The sequence below is a fragment of the Limulus polyphemus genome, unplaced genomic scaffold (genome assembly GCF_000517525.1).
Source record: "Limulus polyphemus unplaced genomic scaffold, Limulus_polyphemus-2.1.2 Scaffold2832, whole genome shotgun sequence".
Lineage (NCBI taxonomy): Eukaryota > Metazoa > Arthropoda > Merostomata > Xiphosura > Limulidae > Limulus > Limulus polyphemus.
The window spans coordinates 37,241-62,271 of NW_013668442.1; the positions used below are offsets into that span (position 1 = coordinate 37,241).

Consider the following 25,031-nt stretch of genomic DNA (forward strand, 5'->3'; position numbering starts at 1 on the left):
CCACTGCGGGGAATCGAACTCTGAATTTTAACATTGCAAGATTATAAACTTACCCAAGTCCCAAAGGAGGACAACTACGTTTGAGTAAGAACCTTTGTCTGAGAAAAGGATATCAAACTGTTTCAAATTTTTTTGAGTAACAAAATCAACTTAGTCTTTTTTTTTTTGTTGTTCAGAAAACTTTTATCCTGATAATTATTATTCAGAAGAGAAGGAAATTAAATAAATAATGCGTTTTACTTAAATATGTGTCCCCTTTGGGTCACCGGTGTTTGTTTGTAGTTATGCTCAAAGCTACACAATGTACTATTAGTGCTGTACCCACCATAGGTAATGATCGAAAACCGGTTACTAGCGTTATAAGTCTGTAGACCTATCGCTGTGCTTCTGGAGAGACCGGGTAACCGGTAAGTGTAAGTTTACGAATTTACAAAGCTAATATTCGGACCCGATTCCCCTCGGTGGACAGTTTGTTTGTTTGAAGTTAAGCTACACAATGGGCTATTTGTACTCTACCCACCACGAGTATCGAAACCCAGTTTCTAGCGTTGTAAGTCCGCAGACATACCGCTGTACCACTGGGGAGCTAGTGGACAGAGAGCAAATAACCCACTGTGTAACTTTGAACTAAACAACAACAAATTAATTGTTCATATTTATAAATAACTTAATTGTTATAACCATTGTAATTCATAAACTGTTCGATATAGAGGAAGCTTTCACAACTTAATTACAGTCACTGTCAATATTCAAACTGCATGTATTTTAAGGTGGCCGTACTTTCTATACCAAAACCAAAGAAACTTGTATATTATTTTATACCTGCATTCATCTAAACTCCAGGTGCAAGAGGTACTGGATAAGCTTACTGTTACATTTCTCTTTTAAGTTTGTTGTTAAGCCCAAAGCTACATAATAGGCTATCTGTTCTCTGTCCACCATTAGTATAGAAGCCAGATATTTAGCGTTATAAGCTTTCAGAGCTACTGCTGAGTCACCATATGGGGTGGGCGAAAGTGTACATATTTTGAGATTTCATTGTTCTGAAAAAGAACAGGAAAATGTTTTATGACATACAGGCTGAGGTACCTGTCCTTTGACCGGGTTATGAACTTAACACAAAAATCCTACGTTTCACACAATTGATTTATAACATAACACATTATTACAGTATTCATTATTATCTTACCAAAAGGTTTGTATAAGGTTTAAGAACTCAATGTGTATATATTTAAAACATGGTATACACTGTGCGATGGTTAGGGTGACTTTCTATTACGAGGTAGCGGCCAAAATAGTGGCGGTAGGGGTGTTTTCTGTTACCCGCTTTCCACACCCAGCTCTTAATTTAATTCCATCGTGTTTCATGTGATTAATTAATTAACGGTCATTGGCTGCAGAGGTGTCTTACGGGCCGAAGTTGAAAGGTCACCGATCAAAGTAATAAATGGGTTTAACTCAAGATACGGCTCTTCATATTAGCCTTATGGTAGCTGTTAGCGTAGAAACTTCAGCTGAGTTTATGTATTATTGCAATAGTGGCTGCCATTTTTTCATTGCATTTCTCCATAGAGAATGATAGCGCACCCTCTGAAATATATAAGGCGTTTGTGTGCCCTCCACCATACTTTGTGTATGTTGCGTTATAGAAATTTAAAAATTGTTTTATGTGTGTAAGGACGTGGCGCCATCTATAAATGTAGTTAACGTTAGCTTACGTCAAAAATAATAAATTCTCAATAAAATCAATAATAGGGGTGGAGGGGTTGATAATCACCCATTAGCATGCCCCTTGTTCCAAACTATCTTCACTCAATGTTTGGTTGAGATTGGCCCAGTGATCTAGGTGTAGTTAGATAATGGACAAACAGAGAAACACACAGATTTTTATTTTCTATATATAGGGTTCCAATGTTTCAGCTGTAGCGACGGCATCAGTGTCGTCACATGATGATACTGTCCCTAAGCTAACGATAACAATATAAACTGGCTGAATGCTTATTTCTGCTGCAGACTTCATAATGAATATAAGAAATTAAACTTAAGGGTATTTCGGTTCAATATTTTGAGAATCGGGGCATTTTCGGAGACTCTCTCCAGAAGTCGGGGATGTATGGTCACTCTAATGTATAAATCAGTATCGTGCTTTTAAAGTGATAATAATAATAGTATTGCTTTTTGATAAAGTTGATCGTTACTCTGTATGCGATGTAACACATATAAGCCTTATTTAAAGAGATTGTTGCACCCTTGGCTATGCAGAGCTTATTGAGCATAAAATGGAAACTTAAAATGTGTAAATTATGAATTGATTTGTTTCCACATTGAGAAATTGAGAGAATAAACATTGCTACATGATCAGTGTCGGCATTAATCTCAGCTTTGGAGCACTTGTTTTTCGTAATTCCAGTTTCAACAAGGTTATCCCAACAAAATAGCAAAACAAACAGATCTGCCACTCCATCACCTGCAATTGAATACTTTTCGGCAATCATCAGATGTAGAAACAGAAACGAAAACGAGACATTTAATCTGATCACATTCTTATTACATATTCATTAGAAATACTAATCACTAGCTTTTTCTTCAGTATTAATTTCATCATCTTCTGACACTTTCTTAAGAGCAGAAGATTTATTTTTACAATCATTACCGCAGTGGTAGGTATCTGTGGGTGGAAGCTGGCTTGTTGCAAATGAAGAATGGCAACTGTAGCATGGTTACAGGAGCGGCAGGCTTGTCTTTCCAGTGTATGCACAAATCATTTTATTTCATGTACTAGCCATTTACACACCGCTGCTTGGAAGTTAGCACGTAGTACTTGCGTATTCAGAGAATCTTGGGTTGCTGGTGGTTGATGGGTCTATGTGTTAGTAGAATTGCAGGAGACCTTATACCGAGAACTTCACTAATGTTTTTTCAAGGTGCTCCATATAAATGACACACAAACTCCTCAATGTCTTTTATGAAATACTCTGATGATGATGCTTGAGCACCAATTTGCTGACATATCCGGTACAGATATGGGTTAGGCTTGAGCAACTTTTACATCTTCTTCTTTCCTGGATCTGCAAAAGCACTCAAAGTCATATATTGTATGGGCATGGACTCCTGATAGTGTCTCGCATACTTCCTGGCCAAGTGTGGAATTTACAGTGGAGATGTTAATGGTTTACACGAGTGCTTGTGTTTCAGCATCGAAGGTGATATTAGCGAGTATTTAGATCTAGATAAAACAGGATATGGCCTCTATATCAACGTCAGAGGACTTGATAACAATAGATTCATAATTTTGCTGTGTAGCATGCATTATATGAATAAACATCCTTGTGTCTTCCTCTTCCTGGTTACAGTGTAACTCTGTGGCATCCATAGTTTGGATAGTGTCGTCCACCTAGTCTATGCATCTATATTCTCCTTCTGATGTCTTAAACATAGTGATATCACCAAGCATTCTAGCACAATGTGACAGGCTCTATTTATCTACTTTAGTAGCCCCGTCTTGTTAATTCAATGAGATAGAAAGTTCTTCAACTGCTTTGAATACTTTTGTCTTCCACTAACGATAGTTAGGGTAGTTAAGCTCCCAGCAGAATGTGATTTGTGCTCAAAACCTTTGATTGATATTTCTGGACATTGATCACTAACAGAATCCACCCTTTTTGCTCGCCGTATGTGGATTTCATAACTTTTCTAATACATGGATGTGTAGATCTGTAAACATTTCTGACAATCTTATATTAGGAACTGAAAAATAGACACTGCATCCACAATGTAAGTTAAGGGGATGGGCAGTCCGTATAATTATTGAATGTCTTCTTGTGGAACATTGTGAATAGCAGACTTTACTGTCTTACAAATAGTCCCATCCAATTAAGCGAGTGATCAATACACTTTTCTCAACTCATGTCTAAAATCCAACTTCTGTGTTTGTGCAATCAACTAGCATGGGGTAAACAGACTTCTATCAGCTCTTAAAAAACATCCCCCTTCCAATGTGTAAGTTTTGGCTCGTTTATTATTACCTGCAAAGGTTTTCAGCATTAATTTAGGAAATTGGGCAAATGAATCAACTTAATTTGTATTAACCCTACCTTTACAAACCTATCTAGTAAAATTGCCCCTTTTCATTTACATGAAGGATGCTATTTTACATGCTTTCATCTGCCACAACACCAGGTGCCAAATTTTCTAACATCTCTGAGTGTTTAAATGGATTTGTCGAACTGTTGAGTACCCTTTCTTTACTCTATGAAATCATTTTTACCCTTTTGGATCCATTATCCATTTGTTTCTTTGTGTATGTCACACTGAGTTTATAGTACCATTGATAAGAAAATTATCAACCATTCTTTCTAATCTCAGGAAGATATTCTGGATAAACATTGCTACGTGATTAGTGTCATCATCAATCTAAGCTTTGGGGCACTTATTTTTTTTCGTAATGCCAGTTTCCACAAGATAATCCTTTTGTATTTTGTCTGTATACATCAGTTCTGGTTGTGTTTTATTCTAGGGGTGCTAAAAGGCAAGTTTTTCTCTACAGCTTCTTAGGAGTCTTTTTTTTTAACCTTCCAGGATCTGTAATCTGAGGAACAGCCCTTGATCTTGCAACAGAATGTCATACCTAGTGAGTAGGCCCGACATTGGCAACAATAAGATCACGTATAATATTTTGTTTAACTTTGGAGGCAAGAATGTCAGAATATGTGACATATTTTGCCAACTGTATTTTCTCACCCTCATTTTCAGATTAAAACTTAGCAATATAAGGTTTGTGTGTATAATCTCTGCAACGTGAGCAATGATACAAAGCATCTTTTGCTGTGATGTTCTCGTTGTTTCTGCTCAGCAGTTACACGCGATCATCTTTTTTTATCATTTTAAGAACTTATCTTTCTGAAAGAGTAAACAGTTTCTTCCTATCAAGTGCTAGGAGCTAGCTACGACGTGTGAATTTATACTTGGGTTCAACCGAGACTGTGAATAAAGCTGGTTCATCTGAAAATGGCTTCTGTTTGTGTAACTCTGGTAACATGCACGGACCAGCTTCCCAATTCCTAATGGTATAATTATTCGAACTGTTATTCTCGTCTTTATTACGTGTATTATTATTTTCACAACGTTTCGACCAGTGAATTCTCCGTCCGTCGTCAAGTGTTATATCAGACATTTTTTTATGTGTCAAATAAAGAGATTTATAATATATGAACTTTTAGCTCTGGTTTTGATACCAATAAACCATATTATGGACGTGGGTGCGGTTAAAGAAAAAATTCCAGTTAATGGCTCTTGGACTTTTTAACCATTTCACCATTTCTGTGTACAGAGAGTTAATTAAATTTTATTTGAGACGCATATTGGTTGTGAAGTGGCTTTTCTCCACAGATGTGAGTTGTGGCGCTAAGGACATGTTTATATTTGACTCATGCGAATTTACAACAAATCGACAGTACAATTCCGCTACATATAGATTTGTAGATATTGTATATGTAAGTTACTTCAAATTAATAATCTTATTATATTTGTTGTGCGTGATAATTTATTTACATATATTACTTATTCAATCGCCCCCCCCCCAGTAGCCCTGCGGACTTACAACGTTAGAATCCGTGTTTCGATACCCGTGGTGGGCAGAGAACAAATATCCCTTTGTGTAGCTTTGTGCTTAACTACAAACAAACAAACAAAAAACTTATTCAATCACTGATTAGTTTTAACCACTTATATCGTATATAATGTATATGATGATTAACGAAGTTAGCTACTTATTCATTGACTATTGTACTCTGTTCATTACCTTGTATATAATTATTAATATTAATACTAATTCATTGAATGCTGTATTTCAGTCGTTGGTCTATGCATGATGCTACTTCCTTTTGCCCAAAAGTTCAGCGAACTGCTGGCCTTTCTTACTATTATGGGATTAGCGGATGGATTTTTTGTGACACTGCTACCTGTTCTGACTTTTGATTTATTGGGTCCAGAGAATGCAGTCCTAGCGTGGGGATATTTGGTAGGAATCAATAGTGTCTTCTTCATGGGCGGTCCAGTTTTTATAGGTAAGTAAGTGTCTATAGTTCTTTACATTCACATGTATGTGACACTGCTACCTGTTCTGACTTTTGATTTATTGGGTCCAGAGAATGCAGTCCTAGCGTGGGGATATTTGGTAGGAATCAATAGTGTCTTCTTCATGGGCGGTCCAGTTTTTATAGGTAAGTAAGTGTCTATAGTTCTTTACATTCACATGTAGATGATATATGGTGAGGATGACTACTTTCTTTTTCGTAGGTAATTTTCGGAGGTTAGTAGGCGTCTAGTTTTTCATATTTACATGGGGTTTTATGGCGGGGATTTCGCAGCTTTCTCTTTATCAGTGGGTCAGTTTTTGAAGTAAGTAAGCAAGCACCTAGTATTTCACGTTTTCAACAGGTTATATGATGGGTTAGTATATTTCTGGCGCTACATTTTCATGAAGCTAAATGGACAGATGTACATCAATTTCTTCTCAATAGATGGACCAATTTTCGTAACTAAGTAGTTGTCTACTGTTTCACACTTGCTTGAAGACGAATGATGAAGATCAAGACATTTCTATTAATGGGTAGTCCTATACTTTTCTCTATCAGTATCATCTTCGTATATGATTATGTTTAATGGGCAAATAAGCTATTTTATGGGTTATATGTGGTGGGATTCATCGGTTTCTTCTTCTGGGGGTGGTTCTGTTTTCATAAGTAAGCAACGTAATTATGTGGGAATACGTCGTGTGTTCAAGTTTCTTCTTCGTAGGTAAGCATGAATGGCAATATAATATATAGCACAATCAACAATGATTTTTTTTTCTAATTAGTAGTCATCTTTCAGTCTACTATATAAAGACGAAAAGCCGCCCGTCTGTCACGCCGAGATCTTGACCGTTGCGGTACCAATCGACAAGCAACTTGCACGAAACGACGGCGCTTTCTGCTGCGATAAGCAAGTTTGTCTTTTTAAAATTCTTCCAGCTATATACATTTATAAAACGACGGTGCGCTACTTTGGGCATATAATTAGATTTGAGGGTAGGTTGGTAGAGACCATGATGAGTAATAAAATCGAATAGACTATAGGTATTTTTGGCGCACAAAAATAATAATCATTGGCTGAAATTGTCCATTACGTTAGCTTGGTTGTCAAGGAGACACATTGACGCAACATCATCAAATTTTGTCCAATTGGAACCCTCGGCTACAACTCTATAATAACCCGCATGTTTTACCCGCAGCACATTTCAATTTTTAAAATGCCCAAATTAAAGGGTGCTTCTTCAGCTCAGCTGGCTAACAAAGCCAAAACCAGGAAGACAGTCCAAAGAGAAGACCCCGAAATTCATAATACAATTTTCTGCCTTTACCATCATAATTAATAATTTGCAGGGTCATACAGTTGACCAAATATAGAATATGTCTTTGATAATCAGTTTTTCGCATGTTTAAATATATAAGGATTTATCAAGAAGAACATTTGAACATAACTTAAAAATATACAGAAGTTAAAATACTAATCAAGCAATACTTAAAGGAGATGACTAGACTAAATATACATAAAAAATTCGTGAAATGCTAGAAGTAGGATAGTCATTCTATGTACATACATATATTGTTACTAGCTTATAATTAATTTTTAGAAAACATGTTCATAAAACATTTATTTAGATATAATTTTGAGAAGAAAAATTAATCATTATTTCCCGACATATGACGAGCATTTAGCTTGTAGGTAAATAAGACCCCGGATATACGGTACAATCAGACGTTTCGTTTTTTTGTTAGTGGTCATATGTTAACACGGTAAGTAAAAACTAGTGTTTTACACTTACATGGGAAATATTAAACCTAGTCAACAGTTCCTTCATTATTAGCTGTAAATTTGTTATAGATAAGTGAATGTGTATCTTTATGAGAGTATGAATACTTTCTAAATGGTATACATTACTCGCCAAATTATATATATATTCTCACCAAATTTTCTTTCACTCTGATGAATCAGCAGCAAGTATGCAGGATTCTGCTAAAATCTGGAGTTCAATCTTCGCGGTGAACACAGAGCGATACCCATTGTGCACTATTACAGTCCAACAATAACATGAAACTGTAACAACAAAATTATTGTAGACGACTTTTCGGGCAGTAACATTTCATCTGGTTTTCATGAAACTTTATCTTGAACACATTTTTTTCTTTTTTTGCTTATAATTTAACGAGTAATTCATCTTTTTTTCTTTCTTATGTGATTTCAGTAATGACAACTTGCGGTAAACTTTTTTAATCTCGTCTTAGTAATATATACAATAAGGATGAGTCTCGGATTTCCTTTGATGTTAAACATAAAAATAAAATTAAAATTCCAGTTTTCCTTATATTGTTATTTAGAACTAGCTTACTTACCTGTTCAACGCACGGGAAAGACCCCTACCCCGTTCCCATTCCACTCCTCGGGAGGTCCTAAGGGTACAGGTTTGGTGCCAATTGGCCCAGCAGTTTGCCAGTTGTAAGCGAGACACACCCACACACGTATAAAGAATTTTGTCAAATAATGGCTTAAGATACGGTGTGTGGCTTAGCCTGATGGTTAGAACACGCGACTTGGATTTGCGAGTCTCGAGCTCGAATCCAACCATCGAACATGATCGCCCTTTCAGTCCTGGAGGCATTATAATGTGACATTCAATCATATTTTTCATTGGTAAAAGAGTATCCCAAGAGTTGGTAGCTGGTAATGTTGACTAGATTGTCTTCGCTTTAGTCTATCACTTCTAAATTAGGGACAGCTGACGCAGATAATCCTCGAGTAGCTTTGCGCGAAATTCCAATAATATAAAACAAACTAAGATAAGGTAGTAAAATGGAATACCTGTTAATCTGACAGCTTTGTCATGAAATACCAAAAAACTTCTGTACTGAATGTCATAAAGCTACTGCTAACACTATAAATAGGCCATGCTGTTATTGTTCTTGGACTGTGAATCCGAGAGTTCATAGTTTGTGGCTCCCAGAATTAGGGACAGCTATGCGCAGATAGCCGTTTATGTAGCTTTGCAAGAAATTTCTGAAGTAAATGTGTTTGTTTGTTTGTCTGACGTTAAGCACAAAGCAACACAATGGGCTATCTGTGCTCTGCTCACTGCGGGTATCGAAACCCGCATTCTAGCGTTGTAAGTCCACAGACATACTACTGTGCCAATGGGGGTCTGAAATAGATAACAAGTATACATCATGGATAATAAATTTTAGTTTGAGTTGAAGTCAATTCTAAAACTATGAAAATAGTCGTAAAAAATATAAAATTCTATGTTTCCATACTGGGGCACCAAGAAAATATTCTTCTGAATTCATTAGGACAACATAAAAACATTTCATAAATATAGTGGAACATTTTAAAACATTGAAAAAAGTGTTTTGGTAATCGGCAGAGAAAGTGAGTTTATCTTTAAAACTTAAAATTGTTTAATTATGTTGTCAGCTGCCGTTAGAGATTGGACTGGAAAGTACGACACTGGTTTCAGGATAGCAGGAGCCTGTGTTTTCTTCGGGAGTAGCCTGACGTTGATTTTGCCACTGTTGATCAAGATACAAAAAAGAAAAGATGAAGCAAAACGTCAGAATGGGGAATCAGAATCGAGGGATTTTTCTAGTATACAACGTTTGGAAAATGGTTCTGAATATGTGAACTCGCCAGCGACAACGTAAGTGATTGTTTGTTTGTTTTAGAGTAAAGCCACATTGAGCTATTTGTTGTGTTCACCGCGGGGAATCGAACCCCGGATTTAAGCGTTGTAAGTTCGTAGACTTACCGCTGTCCCACCAGGGGGACCAACGTAAGTATTCAGAAAGGGAAAAAAGACAGAGATGTTGTTCAGTTGTCTCTTTATAATGTAGATTAAATAACTCCAAACAGTACTTTAATCAATAAGGATTATCAATGGAGCGTCAGAGTTGAAACAGCTATTAATTTCACTCTTCCATAATTAGTTCAGCATGTATATTCGGTATCGTATATTCAAGTGTTTTATATATATATATATAAATTGCCATGCAGGTGTTCTGTATTTCATTGTGACTTTCTTGTAAATCAGATGTACGAAGGTATTAAACATGCGAAAATCCTTGTGCATAGGTAAAGGTTACATACATACTCCGTGGAGTAAACTGAGGGATTACGCGAATACTGGTATAAGTTAGTATGAATCAGAGATACTCTCCTTTGTATATGTTATTTGGAATAGTTGTTTAGCTAGGTAATTAAGAATCGTGGGATATCGCTCTATGACCTTGGTTAGATATAAAAGTGCGGTATTACAGTATTCCCTGTCCTGACCTCACTCTGTGAGGACATAATTGGAACCTTCTCTGTCAAACCCTAGCAGCTAGTTTGAGTTAGAACAAATAAAAGGCTAACAGTTTGTCATAAGACAAACGCATTAACGTGAATAAAGATTTTGTTTTATTTGTTCACTTGTAACACATGTTTTTCTTCGCTGTTTCGTGTTCATCATAGCTCTCTGTATAACATTTCAGGAGTGTTTTGCGGATACTTGAACTTATCTCTCTGACGTTAGCGTACCTGAATGCCACTCAAGTAACATTTATATGCGTATTATTGAAGATTGGTGTGTTTTGAGAATCTTGGTAGAACGACTCGTAATTTCTGTTTTTCCACGTGGTTGGATTTTTGAATTTTATTGATCCTCATGAAATGCCACTGTTACAATTATAAATATAATGGTGCATGAACAGAGCTAGGAATCATTGTTTTATTTTGTTTTTAATGCATTTATACATTGCCATTCAATAGGTAATTTTATTTCTTAGTGAATTTACGGAATTACAGCCGAAACTTTCGCTAACAGTTTATTTTAATCATTATAAGCAGGAACGTGATAATATTTCATTAGCTATATTCATTACTGGGTTGATTTTATAAATTCTGTTCTATGTAGGTAGCTTGCTTTGATAAGAAGTTAATATTTAAAAATTTATGCTTTCGTCTGATTTTGATTTTTTGTCAGAAAACTTTCCTTGAGAATTGATTTATGATAAATCTTAACTTCAGTGTAATTGGTGTTGATTTGTTCTCATTAGCGCCTGTCCTATCCCATTACCACGCATTGCAAGAAGCGTTAGTGCCAGCTTGGGAAGACAACAAGATTCAAGCACAAGTAGTATGATACATGGGATTCACCTTAGACAAAACACTATGCCGACGATGCCTGTCTTCGTGTGGCCTGAATTTCGTAAAAGTGCAAGTGGCTCGCTGTTTCTAAACACTTTGACAAATCCAAAGGTATAAAACAATCATGTTTTCTTCTCAGATAGCACAATTGCTGTCTTCTTCCATTTACTTACCAAATCTGATGAACCGTTTCATCTTCCTAATGTTCAAGAGAGTTAAGAATTAAACGGCTTTGCAGAAATCTGAAGCTAATATGTATCCGATTTCATTTAATAATTTCAAGTTAAGTATAAATTAAAAGCACATTATTTCGTTTGAAAAATAGGAATCCCATTAAAAATGTCAATTCCTTTGACCCTGGTTTAAGTTACAATACAATTGCAGGACTTAGAATAGACTGGACAAAGCCAAATGGTTGGCATGCTCGGACTGTGATTTGAAGAGTTCCGTCTGCGGTCTGTTGAAACACGCTCCGCACTTTGGAGCCGAGCGTTTGCTATAAAAGTAACAGTCAAATCTCACCATTCGTTAGACAAGTAGCCCAAGAGTTGGTGGAAGGTGCTGGCAACAAGCTGCTTTCCTTCTAGTCTGTCACTTGAAACTTATGGATGACTATGTGCAGATAGCCTTTTGTGTAACTTTGCACGAAAATTATGAACAAACAAACAAACTATAATTAAGACAAGAATTAACATAACAGTTACAAGATACACTATAACTAAAAAAACTATTTGAGCTTATTAATAAGTAAATTACAATACTCTAACGGTGTGTATTAATATTAAAAGAGTTGTTTTACATTTTTTAGTAGGTAAAGCTATAAATCCCTTACAGTATATAAACAAATGCTAAAGAACTGTTTGATTTTTGTTAATAAAAATTACGATACTTTTACAATGTACATTATCTGTAAAGAACTAATTACTGTTTTAATAGTAAGTTACAATACTATTAAATATATATTTATGCAATAGAATTTATTGTATTTTGTTATTGGTATAATTCCAATATACTTTAAGACCAAAAAACAATTAATTTCCTTAAGCTGGTTTTTAAAAAACCCTAATACTTTGATCAAAAGTATAGACAATTTAAGGCTAGGAGCTCCAGTAACCCTCAGTACAATAACCCCATTATCGTGAAATGTGTATCAGTAGATTTCTGACATTTGTTTAGCTCTAAGATGTTTGATAATAAAGCTTTTATTATTTAACATCTATTATCGTTGCATTAATCACTCTAATTATCTTTTGGATACTTAGTTAATTGGCAGTCCAAGTATACAAGGTATTTTTTAAACTTTCCACTTAAAAAAAACACACGTAAAAGGTATAATTATAAATTACATTTAAAATTTAATAACCTATAGATAGTAGTTTATTCCTCACTTTCAAAATTTTGTGATTTAGATAGTAGTTTGAAGATGCCAAGATATTCTCTCAGCTTCGCATTGATATTATATAGTATATGTTTGGAAGTTGACAGCTTTATGATGTTCGGTAATGTGAAATTGTATATGTTACCATCTTCTACTCACTACTATTAAGCCTAACCACTTACATCAAGAGACCGGTTTCTGCAGCGATTGTTTTAATAAAACAATTATTATTTTTAAATTTTTTGTTTTTATTTTATATATTCATGTTTTGCACATTATTTATAATGTGTATTTTTCTCACACTGAAAATGAAGATCATGTTTATTCTCCAACTCAATACAATCAGTGAATAGTGTATTGTTGTTTTTATATGTTGTATGTCAAGTCTTTAATACGCATTCCACACAGTCTTTTAACTAGTTATTTGTCTTTAATTATATTAATTTGGTATTTCATATCAAGTGTTGTGTCAAATACCATGCATGATTCTTTATCATTAACAAAAATTTAATGAATTACGATAAGACAAAAAATATGAAACATTTCAGACCATTCAGATGACATTCTGTTGGAGAAACTGTTTACAATTGATCGTGTTTTACAGGGTTCTTTCCAGAAACCGAAGATAGCTGAAACCTGTTTGAAAAGCCCAAACGTTTTCCGGCCCCGATCCCTGCCAACATTTATAGCTACAGGACACTCTCCTGGGTCAACTAGGGATGATTTAGGATCACTAACAGAACACGAAAAACATTTGCAAGCTAATGATAAAGAGTCCAGTCATCCTCCGTCGAATCAACTTTTGCAGATGGAACCAACAATATATTACCTCGTCACTTCCACAGAACAACCATTAGTTTGTACCGTAACCCAATCAACTACAGGATTTGGTGAAACATCTTCAGACGAAAATAAACCTCACACGCCTGTGGAAACACGAGAATGTTTTCCTCTTCTGTTTGTTTCTTCATCCAATGGCCAGATTAATGCCATGACCGAGCACAACTCGCCTGTGTCTAACAACCAAGAAATACTGGAAATACCTAGCTCTGTCCAACTATCTGCAAATGTAGAAGAGAAACATATAAATAAAAAAGATATTTTACAGCAAGTGGAAACTTTAGACACGAAAGAATTAGATCCGTTTGTTTCAATTCTCCTAGATTCTTCACCTACTTCTGGTAAAGGTTCTCCTTCTTTTAAAGACGATCTAGATAAGAATGACCAGGAATCTTATCCCCAACAACTACAAGTAATAGGAATCCTGGTAGCAAGACCAACAGAGTATGTGAGCCAATTTTGCAATCAACCTGACGACGTTAGCACAGACGTTACTCAAACTGGGACTAGTACAGACCATGTTCAGACGGCCATAACAAGCAGAAAAGTAGGAGAAGAAACTGATCAGGGTCAGTGTCGTAGTTCTGTTGTAAGTTCTGCTGTGGTGAATTGGCTACCCCCTATTATGGAAGAATCCATCTGTGATGTGGATGAAATAAAGACAGAAGATAATTCTAGCACAAGTCCAATGTTATAAGTTATTTTAAATCTTTCACTCAATGAGTTAACGTCGTTTTTCTTCATCCATAATTAGAAAGCATCATTTAAACAATCACTAAAAAGAAACAGTAAAAAATTAACATTTTATCATATAAGAAAATTGCGTGAACAAGTGATAAAGAAACGAAATTTACAATGAATTACTAATCAGTAAAACTGTGATTTTTCTCGAAATGTGTTTTGATTATAACTTTGACGTACACTGTAACTTTAAACTTTGTTTGTAATCCTATGTTTTAAATGTTTCCACTTAAATAGGCAACGTTCGAGTGATTGCAGACAAGATTAACATTGAGCAATAAAGTTGGAAATTTCTAGACAACGAAAAATATCAATGTTCATAAGTTCCACAAAGAACTGATCGTTCTTCATTATATTCATTTATATATATATAAGTGTATTAATTAAACAGTGTATGCTATTTAAAATTATTGCCCATGTTGCTACATTTCAATAAGATAAATTTCGCGGAGGAAATTAACAGTATACACGAATTACAGTGGTATTATGACAAACATGTAAATTGGCTTTTGATGAACACTGCTCAAAGATATATTTACAAGTCTTTGGAAATTCACACAATACTGGTTTTTGTGATTTACTTAGTTGTATTCAGATACCAGGATATCTGTTCCATTTTTACACTTTTACCGTTTTACCAGTAGACCATAAGTTCTAGATTACTTACCCACTTTCAAAATTTTGTGATTTAGAGAGTGGTTTGTGGATAACAAGATATTCTCCCCGTCTCACGATGATGTTGTTCAGTAATAGATCTGTATATGCCAAGACATTTTAATTGTACTCACGTTTATGCTCTTTAATTACTAGTCTGTATACATATATGAGGAATTTCTCCTCATTTTCACTTTTGTGTTGTTGTGTTAGTATTGGATATTTTCTTCACTTAAGTATTGATTAGTTAGTAGTTTTTATGTATAATGATATTCTCCTCATTTTAGTACTTGTACTCTTAAGTTAATAGCCTGTAAATATCAAGATATTCTCTTCAGTTTATCACTTACGTTATTTAGTTAGTGATCTGAAAACACTATGTGCATTAGCCATACTTTCACGCTTGTGTTATGTTGATAGTAGTATGTAGACACCAAGATATCCTCATCACTTTCACACTTTTATTTAGTTAATGGTCTTAAAATACTATGTATATTAGCCTTACTTTTATGCTTGTGTTGTTTAGATAGTATTCTGTAGACATCAAGATATCCTCATCAGTTTCACACTTTTTTTTTAGGTAATATTATGAAAATACTATATATATTACCCTCATTTACTCTTGCATGGTTTAGCAAAAGTCTTTAGATGCCAAAATATATTGCTCATTTTCAAACCTGTGTTATTTAGTTAATAATCTGTAAGTACCAGGAATACTCTCCTCTTTTTAACACATGTGTTTAGCTACTATTCTGCATATAGCAGAAATATTCTTCTCACTTCAATACATGTGTTTATTTAGTAACCTGGAAACACCAGAAATATTCTTCTCACTTCAATACATGTGTTTAATTAGTAGCCTGCAAATACCAGGAATATTCTTCTCACATCGATACACGTGTTTAGTTAGTAGTCTGCAAATACCAGAAATATTCTTCTCACATCGATACACGTATTTAGTTATTAGTCTGCAAATACCAGAAATATTCTTCTCATTCGATACACGTGTTTAGTTAGTAGCCTGCAAGTACCAGGAATATTCATCACATTCAATACACGTGTTTAGTTAGTAGCCTGCAAGTACCAGGAATATTCTACTCACAATACACGTGTTTAGTTAGTAGTCTGCAATATATTCACTCTACTTTATTGCTTGCGTTGTGTAGTTAGTAGCCTATAAATAGCAATTTATATAGATACCAATATATTCACTCTACTTTACTGCTTGCGTTGTGTAGTTAGTAACCTATAAATAGCAGTTTATATAGATATCAATATATATTCACTCTATTTTATTGCTTGCGTTGTGTAGTTAGTAACCTATAAATAGCAGTTTATATAGATACCAATATATTCACTCTACTTTATTGCTTGCGTTGTGTAGTTAGTAACCTATAAATAGCAGTTTATATAGATACCAATATATTCACTCTACTTGATTGCTTGCGTTGTGTAGTTAGAAGTCTGTAGATACCAGAAACGTTCTCTCTCATGTGTAACTCTTGTGTTGTATAAAACAGTCTTTAATTACTACACTTTCACAATTCTGTGTGTTTTGTACATCATTATTGAAGTTAACCCTCTTGAAAAAGTAATGGATCCCATTTCCCCAAGAGATTGGTTGGTTAATCTAAGTAGTAACTTTGCAGACAATACATGTACGTGTAATTTCTACAACAAAAGAAGAGATTAGACACAGACATTTAAGAAACTTTATTACGGATTTTAAATAAAATTTATCATGTTTTGAAGAAAATCAAATGTTGCACAATTTTCATATTTTGTTTGCTTAAAGAGAAATATATATATATATAATTACTTGTAAGCAATATATTACTTTTTTCACACATATTTTCTACAATAAAATAAACCTTAAGTGACTATTCATTTAACAGCAGGTAAAGCAACTATATTCTCAATTAAATTTATAAAGACCACACTGTGACAGTTACATCGTTATATTTCTTTGAAAAGTGATAGGAATATTTTGAAAATTCATGCTTAAACCACGCCTTAGTGTTCGATTTAAATTTATTTTCTCCCTTAAAGCTGCTAGTACCGCCATTATTAGGTTATCGTGTAAGTATATCTACTTATACTACTATACAAGTAATCAATTATAAATATCTACACGGCTAATTTTTACATCTTAGCGATTGATGCCTGTCATTAGTTTGAATAACATCATCTTAAAACTACGAAATAAGTATTCATTGTGTGCATAACTTTTGCAATTTTGTTTTTTCTCATGCGAAAAGAATCAGTCTTATATCGTTAAGAGATGATTCAACGTGGCTAAATACAGGTAGTGGCTCGGGTCCCCTGCTGGGATTATTTGGGCTCCAATTTTCTTTACTAATTTGTCTTTACTACAACCTCGCCAGCAACAACAACAACAACAGCAATTAAAACTTTTGTAGCAACTAACCTCTTATCTAGTGTGCTTTTTAGGCTTCGGGAAGTATGTAGCGTATTATTACTACTTAAACTAGTTAACATTACGGAATGCACTGCGCATACAATTTGATTGAGACTGTAAAATTCTCGTTCCATATACACTTATTTAAACAAGGTAAAGTAAAACCATAAAAAAAAACTTTGGTAAGTTGATTCATGCTAATCATTTTAACTTTAGACACTAGGTATCAAACTTTTCACTTGATGAAAATATTCAACTACTATATACAGAATAATGTGTTTGTTTTGAGTGGGTTAGATTAGATTAGATTATGTGAAGCTCGAATTGAAAAATATTTAAGCAGGTTAGTTCAGGAAAGTTGATTGATTTTTGAAAATGTTAAGTTGTGTAAAGTTTTCAAAACTGGTGAAGATTGATTTCAAAAGTCTCCTTACAGGTTATTACAAATATCTAATTAGTTATGTGTTTGTTTGTTACAGCTGAAAATAGAAGACAATATTTAATTTGATATTTGAGAGAAAGCATTGAATGTTTGCTTAACTACAGCATGCACACTGGTATCTCCCAGTTAATGATATGATCAGTCTTTTTTTTTAATTTTTGATGAACAGATACAGTGTTTGATATCTATCCATCAGTATTTTGATTTTATACAGTTTTAAGAGGAGAACTAGGGAATTATTGAGCTTGATCTAGTCTTTGCGTGCTTTTCCTCATATAGCCACGAAATAATTCAACCTCATCGGTACATGTGATTGAAGCCGAAAAAATGAATTTAAAGTCTGGTTGATCGAGCTAAAAACAAAACAATAGTTGATTGTGATGAAATGTTGTACATCTTCTGTTGAGAACAAGTGGACTTGAGATTTAAAAGATGAAGAACGTTGTCTAAACTCTACGATATGCTGTGGTATTACAAGTAATTTTACACACAAATAATTATACATCTTTATTGGCTATAATCAGGCATATATATATATCAGATATGGTCAAACAAGTTTCTTAAATATGGTTAAACAATGTTATTGAGTATGGATAAGCCAAGTTACTGGTATGTTTAAGCCAGATTATTGGCTAGAGTCAAGTAAATCTTCTGGAAATTGTCGGAAAACGTTATTGAGTGTGGTCAAACAATATTATGAGGTGTAATCAAACATTATTACTGAGAATAGTGAAGCAGTTAAATTGGATATGGTCAAGCAATTTTTCTGGGTATGGTCAAGCAACTGTAGCTGGTGTGAACAAGTAATTTTAGTGAGTTTAGTATATAGCAAATGCACTGACTATGTCAAATATATTACTGTTATATATGGAATTGTGACAAGTATGGTCTAAGAACTTGGCTGCAAATGGTCAGGTAACTTCTATAGAAGAGATTAGACAATTATACTAGATATGTTCAGACACCTTTACTAAATTTAGTCAAGTAGCTTTATTAGGTATTATCAGGTAAGATTAAAATGTATAGTTAAGAAACTTTATGGAGTGTGTTAACTTTCCTATGTGTAATTAAGTAACTTCGCTGAGAATCTTCATGGGAAAAATCAGGGAGCTGGATTTACTATTATAGACAATATTTTTAATAATTATTACACAATTCTTCCAGATAATATAATTTTACTTAAATATATTTAGTAGCATTTATCAAATAATGTTAGGGATAGACACCAGCTAACCTTACTGACTATAATCTGAATGTCTTACTCGCTGTTACCAGACTGCTATCTGGGTTCTGTTCAAACCATATTATTTGACTAGCATTAATGTCATCTGAGAGATATCAGGCAAGCCTTTGAAGTAGTCGCAGACTTTGAAAAGTCGCATCGAAGTAAAGGTAGGAAGTATAATTACTTCAATATATGTATAAAAACCCTATAATCCTATTATAGGGTTTTTATCCATTTCTACCAAGACTTCTTAAACCTACGTGTTTTTCTAACATCATGAATACTTCAATATATGTATTTTACCTTTTACTCCACAATGTACACTTCACTAAACTACGAAAGGAAAATCGAAACGTTATAGATATATGACACGACAAAATCACAGTTATATAATACTCAAGTCATTCTTCTAAGTTCATTGTTATACTAATTAGGCATCTAAAGATCAGTGAAATGGTCTGAATGCAAGTGACTGGTTATTTATCTCATGCTTTACAGTGGTCTCACACAATCGTGTCTCAGCTAATTGACACTTAAAAAGTGAATCATATAATTCGAGGTACTCCATACTGTTCATGAACCTTGACTAAACCTGAAAGAGGACATTTGGACGTTTCAATCATATGGAGGGTCATAGGACAAACGGAAAACGTCCAATCACAGCAAGTTGTTATAATTAGCTTTTTGTGTCCCAAAGTGTTGCCCAATAACAGCAGGTCGTTGCAAGTTAGCTCCATGTGTCATAAAGTGTTGTTTAATAACAACAGGTTGTTGCAAGTTAGTTCCATGTTTCTCAAAGTATCGTCCAACAACAGCAGGTTGTTGCAAGTTAACTAAAAGTGTTCCAAAGTGTCGTCCAATAAAAGCGGGTAGTTGCAACTTAGCTTCAAGTGATCAAAGTGTTGTCCAGTAACAGCAGGTTGTTGCAATTAGCTACAATTGTTTCAGAGTATCATTAGCAGAATGTGAAACCGCTTCCAACCTAATAGTGAAGTTTGGACTCCCGCAAAAGGCAAACCATTATTCAACACACAAGAAGACAACCGCTATCATTCAGTTTAGGCACCACTTCAAATAATAGGGTATATGCTCTGAGACTGAATCAGATATTGCATTGGATGCCTGGCATACAAATCAGTTTTGTATACTCTGCTTATAATTGTCTGCATGCTAGGCGCTCAATAATATGAACTCTTTTCATAAATAGATACATCGCAGCTAGTCTGTAATGGTCTCAACAACATGCCCAGTAGACCACCGACAAACGGAGTAATAACTTGTTGTTGTTGGTTTTTTGTATTGTTTTTTTTTTTTTTACAGACAAAGGTGGGTCGCGCTTCACCCTGTAACAGGAGGTGCAAACTCATCTGGAGAGAATCTGGGACAAGATTCAATCACCATCATCATATATTAGAATGTGATTCGTATGGAAATAAAGGAAGTATGATGTATGGAAGAATAAGTATTGGGTGACATATCGACATTTACATTTCGGGAAAATATGCCTTTAATGCTACACGTTATAGGGCCCCATTCTTCGACGTTTCATGCATTTATATGCAGGTGCTATTGGTCCTGAGTTCAGCCAAAAGGGTTATAATACCTGCCCCCACCGTGCTAAACTGATGGATACATTTCTCGAAAAAGAAAGGATTAATCGGATGGATAAGGCCCCAATCCCACCGAGCTTGTATGGAGTTCTCTTGAGAGAGAGGCTTTGTATGCTTTAAAGTGACTCCAAATACTAAAGATGTCATGGAAGTAGCTTTTTTTATAAGAGCGGTCTAGAACCTCTTAGAACCTTACCAACATTTTGATTGGATTGTTGCAATGACTACATTGTTACAAGGTTGCCATTGTTGTTTATCTTGACCACACACACCGAAGCGAACTATCTTGAATTGTAAAGATCTAAAGTTATCCCCACCAAATGTTCGTTTAATTGCCAGCTTAGACTGACCAATCATTTGCATTTTAGATCACATGAGGAATCATTAGGTTCCTAATTTGCATACAAATGAATGAAGGGAACGGCTGAAATTATCGTATAATAGTGTGCTTACATTCTCTTATCTAAAACATTATAAATTAAATTACTCGTAATTGCAGCGTGCTTTAATTATTAGCATGAAGGTACGATAGTGTTTACAGTGTTCAAGTCCCGTATCTTCCATGTAAATACAATAAAAAATCTGGAGTTGTTTAAAAATGTATTAGGTTCTTTGAGATACAGTTATTTTAACGGTATTTTAACTAAGTTAAGTATATTTAAATGACTAATGATATTATGATTTATTTTATATGTTTAATCTTTCAGATGCATACTTGCATACAAAGGCCTGATGAGAGAGATGAAAGTAAGGTAGTAGAGGAAATATTTCGCTATATTGTAAGATTTGTCGCATGCACATATTTAAGGTACCGTCAAGTATACATATTAGACTGACCTCTCTCGCAGTATAAACTGCTGTTGGCTGTCCACCTGTGGATATAATCGGAAGTTTAGGCGATTGAATAAGAAGGCTGAAGGAAAATGCACATGATAAATGGGTTACTAGCTATTTTGTCGGTTCTTCCTTTGTTTCGTTTAAAATCCACGTAAAAGCGTTCAGCTAACACTGCGACGAACACTAAACGAGAATATCTCAAAGGTGAAAAACAATATAAAATCAAATTTCATTTCTGTTTATCCATAAAGTATGCTCTCATTCCTTAAGCTTGTAATGTTGACCAACTATAGTGGTGATCGTTATGTTACACTGAGTTTAAATCGAAGGAACAAAACAGGAATGAAGCAGAGAAGCTGTTTGTTGAAACCTAAATCAAGATAAAAACATACAACTCAGATTATAAGATAAAAACATACAACTCAGATTATAAGATAAAAACATACAACTCAGATTATAAGATAAAAACATACAACTCAGATTATAAGATAAAAACATACAACTTAGATTATAAGATGAAAACATACAACTTAGATTATAAGATGAAAACATACAACTTAGATTATAAGATACATACAACTTAGATTATAAGATTTAAAACATACAACTTAGATTATAAGAAGAAAACATACAACTTAGATTATAAGGTGAAACATACAACGTGGAATGAGGATGTCTAAAATAGACTCAAATTTTAAAGAGCTTTGTTTAGTTAGGTTACAGATTGTACTCTTCTACTCTTTCAGATATATTTTAAAATTACACTTAAATGAAATGAAATAGCTTTCAAACTAAAAGTTTAAAATTATATACATTTTAAACTGTAACATTTAATAGTAGTATATTATAAAAATATTACTTTTCGTTGTAATAGAAATCGTATTAGTAGCTTATTTCAAAAATAGATTACCTTAAGCTATGCAATTCCACGGCATTTTGTGAACTATACTTAATAGTTGCATGAATCAGTACGTTTAATAGTAGTCTGTTTTAATTTATAAATTGTAGTTGAAGAAACATTTGGAGTTAGCTTTTACATTACATTTAAAACTATTACATCCATTGCAAAATATGTATTTCAAATTGAACGTTTCACAACACGACTTGAACCTTTAACTTCAACAACATTCGTAGTTAACTGAAACTTTTAATAGAAGTAGATTTGGAAATGTTTGTTATTGAAAACTGCTTGAGAGTGAATACTCGGCTGCAACGCCTCTCCCTTGGGGAAAGCCAGAGGAGCTTTTGTGGGGGCCACAATACAATGATATGGATTTACAGGAAAGGTAATATAGCAAAAACACGCTTTTTCCACCCAAGTTGACTCTTCTTAGCGATTTAAAAACATCATACAATTTTTAAAAATTGATTGTATAATTTCTGAACAGTTAGGAAGAATGAACTTGGGTGGACTAGAGTGAAATTTGGGGATGCACGGCCTGGCCACCTCAGCACCCCTAGTGCTGGCCCTGCTTGAAGAGTATTTTATTAACAATTTTAGAAATATACGGTCCCGATTTGCTTTATACGATACAGAAGTAAATATTTTGGTTGTTATGAAGAGTTGGTTAAAGATTTTTGATCAATATTGTCTGTGTAATCCTTAACAGGCCATCATCATCTGTATTACATGCTGGGCGGGTTCGAATCTCCGTCACACCAAACATGCTCGCCCTTTCAGCCGTGGGGGCGTTATAATGTGACGGTCAATCCCACTATTCGTTGGTAAAAGAGTAGCCCAAGAGTTGGCGGTGGGTGGTGATGACTAACTGCCTTCCCTCTAGTCTTACACTGCTAAATTAGGGACGGCTAGCGCAGATAGCCCTCGTGTAGCTTGAGGCGAAATTCAAAAAACAAACAAACAAAAACAATTACATGCTGGTGGCCTAGTTGCTTTAGTTTGTACTGGTATGCTAGATGATGTCTATGCAGAATGAAAAATTACAACATAACTGTTTTTTTTACAATTTAGGTAGAGAGTGTTCTTATACTCAATGTCTCGTAAAATCAAACTCATGGAAGACAAGCCAGGAAACATTTGAGCGATGGAATTTCTTCATAACTTTCAAGACATTTTACAGTTTTAACAATATTCAAAAATGAGCCTCGGTTCTAATTTGGGGAAACACAGAATTCAGAAAGCTAATTTTTGTTATACATCCCTAACCTAAAAAAAAACCAAAACAAAATAATTTAATGTGGGTAGAGAGCCAACGTGGGTCACAGTATAATCTGTTTCACTAAAGAGGTGCTAGAAGTAATGGTAAAATCGCTATGACACGCTTTGTTCTCTGATCATAAATTGAAAACTAACACCAAATCAATCGTAATCTAAACTCAGACTTTTTTATTTTTATTTTCAAACGACGATTCAGATGGAAATCTCTTCTTCAAGTAAGTATAGGTTAAAATCAAACTGTTCATTAATACACTACGAAAAGCATCTTTCAGGATTAAAGGTACTGATATTTTTCTGGTAATTTGGCTTGAAAAAAGAACTAACAGAAATAATTGGATAGTTATATATATACTAGATGAACAAAAATACGAGCTTGATAATCCTTTAAAGAAGCCGTATAAAGCTTTTATAATGAAATAACGGGCCTTTTAAAGTGTTTTTATGATATCTGATAGTCTCTTTACTGTTGGTTTTGATAACCAGAAAAGATAGTTGAAGTTCCATTATGAATAACATTGATCACTCGAGCTTCAGAACACGAAGAACAAATGATGCAAGCAAGGATAATTTCATTATGTACCGCAGGTTTAATGGATGGCTGCAATAACTTTCCAAACCATCTATGGAAAATATACTTAGAAAAACAATATACTGTTTCTGGTTATTTACATATTGTCTCCATAGACCTAATATTTATTTACGAATTTTTACCGAGTTCCATTTGATGCTGGGCACGTAAAAACCTTCTGTACTGAGTTACGATGCTTGAAGTACGTTATTCACTTTTCTCAAGAGAATTTTGTCTTGTGCTTTGGTGTTTTTATATGAAGCTTTAGTCAGGTAATGGAATTGTGAATAGAACTCTGCTGCAGCGCGAATCGATTACGTGATTGGAACACGTGCGTCGTGAAGACCAGAATTATATACGCTCAACTTCAAATTTTACCTGGCACGTGTTTGTTTCAATTCAATTTGCTGTGCTGTGTTTTGAAAGTTATCTTTTTCTAGGCTGTATTTATTTGTGTGTTATTCAAATTTTTCAGCTTTAATATATCAGATACATCTCTGAACACGTACTTTTCCTTATGTCTATTATTACATAGTTTTTATTATTACTACTGTGGTAACATATATGTTACTACGTACTCTTCATTATGAGTGCTATGGTAACATATATGTTACTACGTACTCTTCATTATGAGTGCTATGGTAACATATATGTTACTACGTACTCTTCATTATGAGTGCTATGGTAACATATATGTTACTACGTACTCTTGATTATGAGTGCTATGGTAACATATATGTTACTACGTACTCTTCATTATGAGTGCTATGGTAATATATATGTTACTACGTACTCTTGATTATGAGTGCTATGGTAACATATATGTTACTACGTACTCTTCATTATGAGTGCTATGGTCATATATATGTTACTACGTACTCTTGATTATGAGTGCTATGGTAACATATATATTACTAC

At 34.2% G+C, this 25,031-nt stretch overlaps 1 protein-coding gene across 4 annotated transcripts in view; it reads right to left on the reverse strand.

Moving 5' to 3' along the window:
* LOC106468013 (protein TFG-like) overlaps nucleotides 1-25,031 on the reverse strand; it is a 107,009-nt gene that overhangs the window by 28,300 nt on the left and 53,678 nt on the right. For 2 of the 4 annotated variants that reach the window (XM_022396294.1, XM_022396292.1), the window contains one exon: nucleotides 20,210-21,736. The exons of the other annotated variants lie outside the window; for them this stretch is intronic. The gene's annotated coding sequence lies outside the window, so the exon portion shown is untranslated. Of the gene's footprint in view, nucleotides 1-20,209; nucleotides 21,737-25,031 lie in introns of those variants that run through there. 4 annotated transcript variants of the gene reach the window in all.